Here is a 9316-nt window from a genome sequence, read left to right on the forward strand (position 1 = left end):
CTTCTGCACTTCATCCCATTTCAGTCCTAGATAAATGATATCCCATGTCTGGGGCTTTAAAACCTTGTCATCTAAAACTGCTGCCTATTATAGTGTAGGAGACAATCCTCCATAAGACTAAACAACCTAAAATGGGTTTGAGCTTAAATTTAAGTAAGCCTATGATTGTGCCAAGCCTCCTCCCTTCTGATATATGGCAGAAATAAATTATTTTTTCAACAAAGGTAAAGCTGAATTATTATTAACATCCAGACAATGTGCTGGTACCAATTACTTTTTCTTTTGATATCTGGAAGTAATACCAACCCTACTCAAGGTGCTTCCATGAGGAGATGAGCTGTAAAATGACAATTTTAACAGAGAGCAGATAACAATTCTGGTCTTTTGTGCTAGCAAAGAGAAAGTTACATAATTTCCCCCATAATAGAAGTGTCTCCCACCAAGAAGTATCATCTCTCTTGAAAAATAGTATGTGGAGGAAATAAAGCACTAATGAGACTTTGATTACATCTCTGCTATTACATGATAATCCTTAAAATTACTCGCCTGTTGCATCTTGCTTTTTAATCTAGTCTTAAAACTAAAGCAGATGCTTAATATACTTCATTTGCAAAGCTGTTTACACTTAAAAATCATTCTGGAGAAACTTCTGCTTGCTAATGGGAAGCTGTCATGGTTGCTAAGCCAATTGTAGTCAGGCATAGCAGCACTGCCAGGTGCTGGCACATTAACCTAGCTCCTTCTGCAGCGAGCCCCGGATGGTGCCACAACCCAAGATGTTTGGATGAGAGTCTGATCAAGCACTACATCCTGCTCAGCACAGATAGTCGCTGTTGAGTTTATTTGCTGAGAGTGAACATTATGCAACACATACGGCTGTATCTGAGCTGGTGAAGTTGCCTTGTATGGTGCTAAGGGATACAGACCCCCATACGGACAGTTCTAGCTGTGAATCTCTACATGGCAGTTGATGAAACAGGGACATAGCTTCCAATCCTTGCAAACCAATGCCAGATGACATGAAACCCTTCAACTCTTTTATGGTACTGATTCTGCTTTTCTGTTTTGGGTTGGGTTTTCTTTCACTCTCTTTCAGAGAAGATACTTCCTCTTGCTCTTTAGATTGACTTTTATACAAAACTATAGGCTTAATTCTGGGCAAAAACCACACAGTTTTGTGGAAAAACTAAAGCAAAACTCACCCACAAAGAATGGATATAGGAAGAGCATGACATGGTGTGTGTCTGTGGTCAGTAGAGATGTCGGCTCTGATACCTTCAAGGCAAGATGCTCTCAGAAGCACAGACATAACAGTGTATATCTGACCATGTTACAAGAACTCCTTTGCACCTCTCAGCTACCCAAATACACAGCAAAAGAAAAAACATGAGCTCAGAAATCCAAGAAGAGCCTTCATCTTTTACTAGACCCAGTATTTCCAGATGTCAGAAGTCTGCCAGCTGCAAAGTAACTTACAGAGAAAAGGATAAAATTGGACCAGGTAGCCCCAGAGCCTCTTCCACAGCATCACTTGCAAGCAGAGACTGGCAACATGGAAACATGCAGAGCTCCTGCAGCACAGCTGGTCTCTCACAGTTTGTCTGTCCAGATGTTTGCTTTTTGCTTCTCTCCAGATGAATACCTCGTGATCACCAGGGTCTAGATGCATGCTCAACTGGAAATCAGATGCACACGTGTGAAATCTCTGAGCCATCAAAGGAGCTGCACTGCTGACTGCCTGCTGAGCTCCCAACCTTTCTGACCATGCAGAGAACTGGGAGGCTAGGGGACTCCCCAGCCATCCTCCCTAGTCCTGGGACACAACCCAAAAAGTAGCTAGAGGGGAGGATGAGAGATTTGAAAACCTTTGATGGAGAAAATGTTGACTGTCTGAGAGGGGCAGAAAAAGCCCTTGTTTACCACATATTTTATCCCTTCCCAGTTAACTCATTGTCTGTGCATTTCAGATGCATGTTTCCCCTGAATAACAGGAAATCAGCCTGTGCTTTTCAGAATAGAGGTGACCTTTTTTGTAGGTAAAAATTGTAGACATCCCCACCCCAATTTCACAGACAAAAAACATTACTAAAAACTTTCCAGTAGATGGCAGGGTTACCTTGTGACAAAGCTGAAAGTCTTGAGTTGAAAGGACTCCTGAATAAAGGTTCAAGTACTAGTTAGGTATCTTTAATTAGCAGAATGAACTAATATCTGAAAAGGCATAAACACACGTTAGATTAACTGATCTAATGTGAGCCAGGAAATGTGGAAGTCATATTTTAAGATAGTGAAAAATCTTGAACCTCAACACAGTATTAAAAATGAGCTTTGTTAAAAATGAGCTTCATTTAGACAACTGCTTATACCACAAAACTGACAAGAAGAAAGCACAGTATTTAATGTATTTAATGTATTTAACGAGAATCCACTGGAGTTGCCAGCTGCAGAATAAAGAAATGGGAAAAGCAAAAAGCCCTCACAAATATTCCTGAAAGTGATCAGCAAAAGTGGCTTTCAGGACCAAAAGCAGTTCAGCTGGACAGTGTAGTGTTTGCCCCTTTCTAGGGACTGAGCAAAAGAGCAGCACAAAAAGGGAATTCTGTACTCTTTTGTCAATATGAGAAATCATGATCTCAGCAGGTGGAGAAAATCTTCACAGGTTGGGAGCCCCCTCAGAAACAGCCAGGAGGAAAGCCTGATGCGCCCCGAGGGTCTCAGAAACGTTTTTTATACATGCCAGGAATGAACCGCTCAGCCCATTATGCCTTAATAATAACTGGCTGCAAATGGATGAGGCTTCAGCTTCTTAAAACTACAGTTCTCTGAATCTGCTTTCCCAACCAAAGCAGTAAGAAGCACCCCACTGTATTTCAAACACTTATAATAATTCTAGTAAGTGAATTCCCTTGTAAGTGTCCCAACGTTGTATGGGCACCTCCTTGAAGGATAGTTGCATTTCCATGAGGTGGATATAAATGTGGTCATTCTGGTTGTGCCAACACTTTCTGAAATCATTTGTGGACAACCGCTAATGTCAAACCTCTGTACACTGCAGGTAGACTGAAATGGCTGCAGGAAAAAACACCAGTCCACATTTTATATGATTTTCTTTAGCAGAAAAGATTCAGAGATCAGACACCCAACGCACTTGTTTCTCATTTGGTCTGTGCCAGGTTTGGCTTGCCTCACCAAAATTACTCACATATTTAATTTCACTATTATACCGTGGAATTAGAGGATTAGTGGAAATACTATATTTATTCATAAAAAGAGGATACCTGCTTTCTTTTGTGATGATCTAGTAAGAAAATACATGGGCTAATGACACACAGGGCTTCTGAAAATTAAAAAGGCCCAGACTGGCACACCTTCTGTATCAGGACAAACTCTACATTTATTGTACCAGTGCTGCTCAGCAGCACTACCCGACTGCAGACCACGCAGAAAAACAGAATTCTCATTCTTAGTGATAAACAGTATCTTCAAAGTCACATTTCCTATTATTTCCTGCAATAATATACTCAATTTCCTCTGATAAGTGTAGTCTCACTGAAGAACATAGCTTCGGACTATGTCACTGAAAACAGTTTTGGGTTTTGTTTTTATTTTATAAAATCCTTAATAGTTTGTTGTCATATTTTGGGGGTTTTTTACATATTAATGCATGATTACATCATATTCTTAAATAGTTTCCCACATCCTACAGCCACCTGATTGACAATTCACACCTACTGATTTGCCTTGTTTCTGAAAGCATTTGCTTTATAAAAATACAAATCAAAAAAAGAATAAAAACTGCATCGACTGATGCTTTAAAATCCTATCTTTTTGCAGTTGGATAATACACACAAAGCTTGACAGGTTCCTAAAATTTTGAGTCTGGTGAGAGTGTAACAGAAATGGTAACATTAATGTGATCATCTTGATTTTTTCCCACAAGAATAACATAATTCTAACTGCTCCAAGATCACATGTCTTTTCTCCCCCTCTCAGCCTCATGAATAATTTGGCTCATCTTTCTCACTGACATAAACACTGAATCTTGCTGTAGGTCACGCAGCATTCCCAGTATCTTCTCATTTATGTGCAATTCAGCACTGTATTGTGTGCCTCATATTATTTTACATTCATGACACGCAGTCATAGATTGTTTCCATGGTGGTATAATGCCTGATAGTCAGTTCATGCAGTGAATGGTAAACACTGATGTTTCAAAAGCTAATTAGTGGTGTAGATTTGTTTTTTATTGCCCTATCTCAGTTTATTCAGCTGGAGAGCTACGGGCCAGGCGAGGTCACCAAAGGAGATTAGAGAAATGATCATTGTTTCATACAATAGAAAGTTGAAATAAATAAGATTATTTGGTGTAGAAAGGAAAAGAACTAAACAGTCTGACATTATTAAGGTAACTGTAAACCAATTGTTTTGACCCTTAGGCCTTTGGCTCTCCCAGGGTCCACACTAATCCATTTGTCATCCAATATTTCTGTCTGAAGACAAAAGCCCTCTTAGGCTTCGACAGAGAACTGAGATCCTTCTATTCCTGGCTCAGCAACTCTTCATTTCCTGCCTCAAGTTTCATCTCATCACTATCCTCTGAAGCAACACCCTGTTTCCAGTTTTCAGTAGCTAGAAGGAAATGTATAGGAAATCATGGGGCAAGGAAGTAGTGGTGGGTGCAGAAAAAAGAAAGGAACCCAAACTCTTTTATCTGTAAGAAGTGCTCTCAGCTGGCCTCAACCTTTTTTTCTGCAAGTTGCTGGGGGGAAGGATGGGGACAGAGGGGCTTTCACCAGACCTTCTTCTATTTCGTCATGTCCTAAAGAGCTTGGCAGCTTTTAAACAGTGGTGCCAAACCCTCTGAACCCAGTTTTCTGTGACTTCATTGTGGAATTTTCCCTTCAGATCACACATGGTGTGGATTTCACCCTCTCCTCAGCCACCGATAATTTATGCAGACATATCTGCCCTTGGCTTAGCATATCCATGCGGCTAGGCTTTCTGTAGCTCACATCACTGAACAGCCTGAGCAACAACACTTTCAACACAACTACAAGCATAAGTAGAAACTGTCCACATACATGCTGTAGGGCAGGGTGAGAACTTTACATCAAGAGAATATACTGCAAAGCCAAGAGAACCTCAAAGAGAAAATGAAACCACAAAAGATATGCTGTTAATTTCAAGAAGAATCATATTTGCATTTGTGTAAGATAATATTATAGCGATCACATAATCAGTGGTTTTGTTTCATTTACAGACTGTGTCTACAACATAGTTCAGGAAGGAATCTCCCTCAGAAGTGAGTGATGAAAGTGGATCACTGCAGAAAAAGTCTTCTTTAACAAGAATTTTTCCTCCTCTGGGAGGAGCAAAGAGAGGGGTCACAGTAAAGGTATAAAAACAAGTTACTTTTTTAACCCCATGCCTTAAAAGATAAGGCAAAGGGAGGAATAAAATTTAATTGGTCGTTCCCGTTCCTATACTTGTACAGAACAAAAAGGAACCACCAACAAAACTAGAAAATAACAAATTCAGAAGCGCAGAACAGTAGTTATCATTACATGATATTATGAGGTACAAATAAAACACACCATAAGATCATGAGCTTCATGCCTAATCTTTTTTAATTTATTTTGAGTTATTTCAAAAGGTAGGGAGGAGAAACAAGAACAAAACACAAGCCATGATATAAACCACAGCGCTCTAGGACACAATTCAAAGTAAGATATTTCTGAAAGGACTGATACAAAGCAAGCTCTCTCCCTGATCAGGTACCAAAGGAAGTGTGTTATTTTTCACTTGCTGCTGGTTTAAATACATTAACAAATAAAGTATTTTGAACAAGACCCCAGTTGTCTGGTTCAAGGCAGGAATGCCCATCTCCTCCCACAACACCTCATCCCACACCAGTCTGGCATGTTTGGTGCAGGCCAGGAGTTGCCAGGACCATACAATTTCTGCATTTCCCTCACAACCAAGACCAGTTGCAGGCCAGATCCATGCCTTTCAGATGTCTTCGTCTTTCCCAAAAAACGAATGCTACTCAACAAAGAAAGCAGTGCTGGTCTAGCTTGGAAGTGCATGCTTTCAGATGGGAATAATGTAATTACAGTGACTACTGTAACAATCTCAGGTGACAGATACAAATAAAACTAAAATGCAGCTCATATTTCAGAAAACAATTGAGTTAATATAGCGTGCTGAAGATATATATTGCAATAAAGAAAGTATTTTCTCATTAGTATTCATGCAAGATCTAATTGTACTTGGGTCTAGAAATTTTTAAAAAGAGAGAAGAATAACATCACTGTACTGAAAAAAGGCATTTCTTGTAATCAAAATTTTCCTTTCTACTTTATGTGAAATACATCAATCTAATTTCTAAATGGAATATACCCTCATGACTGGCACATTTATACAGCTATTTTGCGCAACACTATTTGAAAAGCTCCCTTTTTTCTTTCGTTTCTCTGCTGCTACCTTACCTTGTGTGGCACACAAGCTTGTCTCAGCCATTCCTGTATCCCGCTCTGCCTAGTGGATGGAGAGACTGTAATTACACAAAAGGTACAATTTAATCTTATCTTAGATTTCTAACAGCATGATTACAAGGCTTCCCTGATTACGCTGTTCAGATACAGCTATCATCAATACCAAAGTTCTGTTTAAGGTAAAAGGCTGCCTCTTACGATGCTATGTTTTTACAGGAGTAAAATGTGCTCACTGTAGTACTAAGTACAAAATGCCAGTGTTTATCTATGGCAGGCATTATCAAAGAAAATAACAACATTCTCAATTTTATTCTTCACACATTTACATCTGTATATAATAATTTAATCTCAGGTAAATTAGGGAGATCTTTATAGCTAATCTAGAGCTAGAGTACATTGTTTCTGGCTAGAGCCAGAAGACCTGTGTTACAGTCCCCGCTCCACTCATTGTACCAGTCTTCTGCATGCAGCTGGTGCAAGCACTATTGGAAAAGTGGGACGGAAAAACGCCTCCAGAAGTCTGCACGCTCATTTGACAGACTGGGATTTCAGACCTTGCTCCAGGCTGTTTTTTCTTGTGCACCAAAAACATCAAGTTTAGCCACCAGGGTGCAGAGTCAGTTCAGAAAGCTTGCCAAACTTGCAGCGTTTGAGGCACAAATGATATACCGAGGTGGGTATGCCTAATGCTGAAAGCAAGGGCCAGGATCAACCATTTCAAGCCCTGGGCAAGACAGCCTGACTTGCTGGAAGGCAGTTCCTTGCTGGTCTTCAGGAGTTTATGGTCAGATAGCAGCTGAGGGCCACAAGTGCTGGAAAAGGCAGTTCGCCTTCACAGCTCAGCTGTCTTCTTCAGGGCTACTACACATTGGCTGCAGGAGTCGGAGATGGGGGAGAAAGAAAGGGACATCAAGGAAGCATTGAACCGAAAGAAGCTGTGCAGGATAGACACTGCTTTTAACTGCTGTGGTGGTATAAACCCTTGCTTCCGACCTGCTGCAGACCATGACAAGCAACAGGAGACTTTCCATGGTAGTCTACATGGCTACATGTCCCTGTTAAGTTACCCCCAGAACAACTACAGTGAAGAGGGAGGACAAGCATGGGCCACACCAAGCGTAAGAGATAATGATCTCCCAGGAAAGTGCATAGAGCAAATATTGTAGAGGTTTGACTGTCAGCAGTGGGGTCATATCAAGATGTCACAGTGCTGGAAGGAGACAAAAGTCTCAGCAAAATTGCCTCTTCAGCAGGTGTGCAGGCATCCAAATTCGTACGGCTGTCTCCAGCAACACAGGCTTATGTTCACTGAAACCCGAGGAGACTGAAAGGGTAGCCACCTTCAGAGGTACTAAGGAAAAATATGTGACTTCTCCCAATACAAAAATTCAACCTCATCTCAGATCTGACATGCACTTAAGAGAGCAGCAGAGTGCTACCAGACCTAAAGGAGTTTGTGAAACTGGGGACTCAGTTATCTTACTGCTCCATCATTAACCAATAAATAAAAGCCACTCGATTGTCTTCAGAACCAGTACTTAAACATGGGAAGAAGGAAAAACAAATGCATAGCAAGCGGGGCCAAGCTAGCACAAGTCACAAGTCAGTGGCAAATAAGTTCCTATGACCAAAACAACTCCTCCCATCAAGAAAATGTTTTGCTGGGTGAATGGATGAGTAAGAAGCACACCCCTGGACCTGTTCCCTCAGTTGGCACCTGGCTCTGGCCAAGCCTGACAACATCAGATGCGTCTTTTTTCCCACTGTCTTCCAATTTTTCCATCCTGGAGACCGTGAACACAAGAAGCCCTGGCTGTCAGCAGCCATGGTCTCACCAGTGTCTGCGCCACTCCCGAGAACTGGCCGCATCTGTGTTCAACCACTGCAGCCACCCCTGCTCTTCTTGCATGTAAGGTGGTGGGTCCAAGTGCCCAGGACCTTGGCGTAACTAGTCCAGCTCCCTGGAGTGGGTCTTCCTCTCCATTTCTGAAACCTCTGTTGCTGTTCCTCTTCAGTTTTCCCTATGCAGGCTGGAAACCTGCTCTGATGTGCATGACAGTGCATTGCCTCACGTACGCCTCCCCCTGCAATGAGATGCAGTCCTAGCCCATGTTTTTCTGGCAGTTTCAGCAAATGCTCTCTCACCTGATACTCCTCCCAGGAGCTGAGGAGCTTCAGTTACTACTGCCCTGGAAGCAATCAGAAGAGGATATCAAGAGCAGGGTCCAAGCCAGGCCACAGGACGATTACAAGCATCTGGAAACTTAAGACCACCACGCTTTAACCCACTGGCCTTGATGGCCAGCTGAAGGTGGCCCTTCATCCACCTGATGCCACAAAGTCATGGAGGAAGAATGGGAGAGTGGTGCAGGACAGCACCAGCACACACCAAGGTCCCTGCCCGACTCCTGCCTGCGGCTGCCCACATACATCCCAATCAATTTTTAGTGGCTGCACAACATGCACAAGTAGCACTAACCACATTCAAGCAGTTTTGCTCAAGCTAAAAGCCACCTTTACCCTCTTGTGACAGAACACTTGGATCCCTACAGTCAGTGTCTGCTTTCCGCGGGCTGGGACCTCCTCAGGCTGGTCTTCAACTGGAGTCGGGTGCTGTAATCCCGTTAGGAGTACGGCGCTGCGGGGAAACCACGCGTGCCATTTCCCTGAGGCACAGCACTTTGACTCTCCAGATATCCGAACAGGCTGGGTTCTTCCCCCTTTCCCGCAGCCCTTGCTCCCGCAGGCGTCTCTGAAAAGGGATGTGATGACAGGCGTGCGCGTCCCGCCGGGCCACAGGCTTCGCTCGGGCAGCGGCGATT

This window comes from Strix aluco, chromosome 4 (genome assembly GCF_031877795.1).
Source record: "Strix aluco isolate bStrAlu1 chromosome 4, bStrAlu1.hap1, whole genome shotgun sequence".
Classification (NCBI taxonomy): domain Eukaryota; kingdom Metazoa; phylum Chordata; class Aves; order Strigiformes; family Strigidae; genus Strix; species Strix aluco.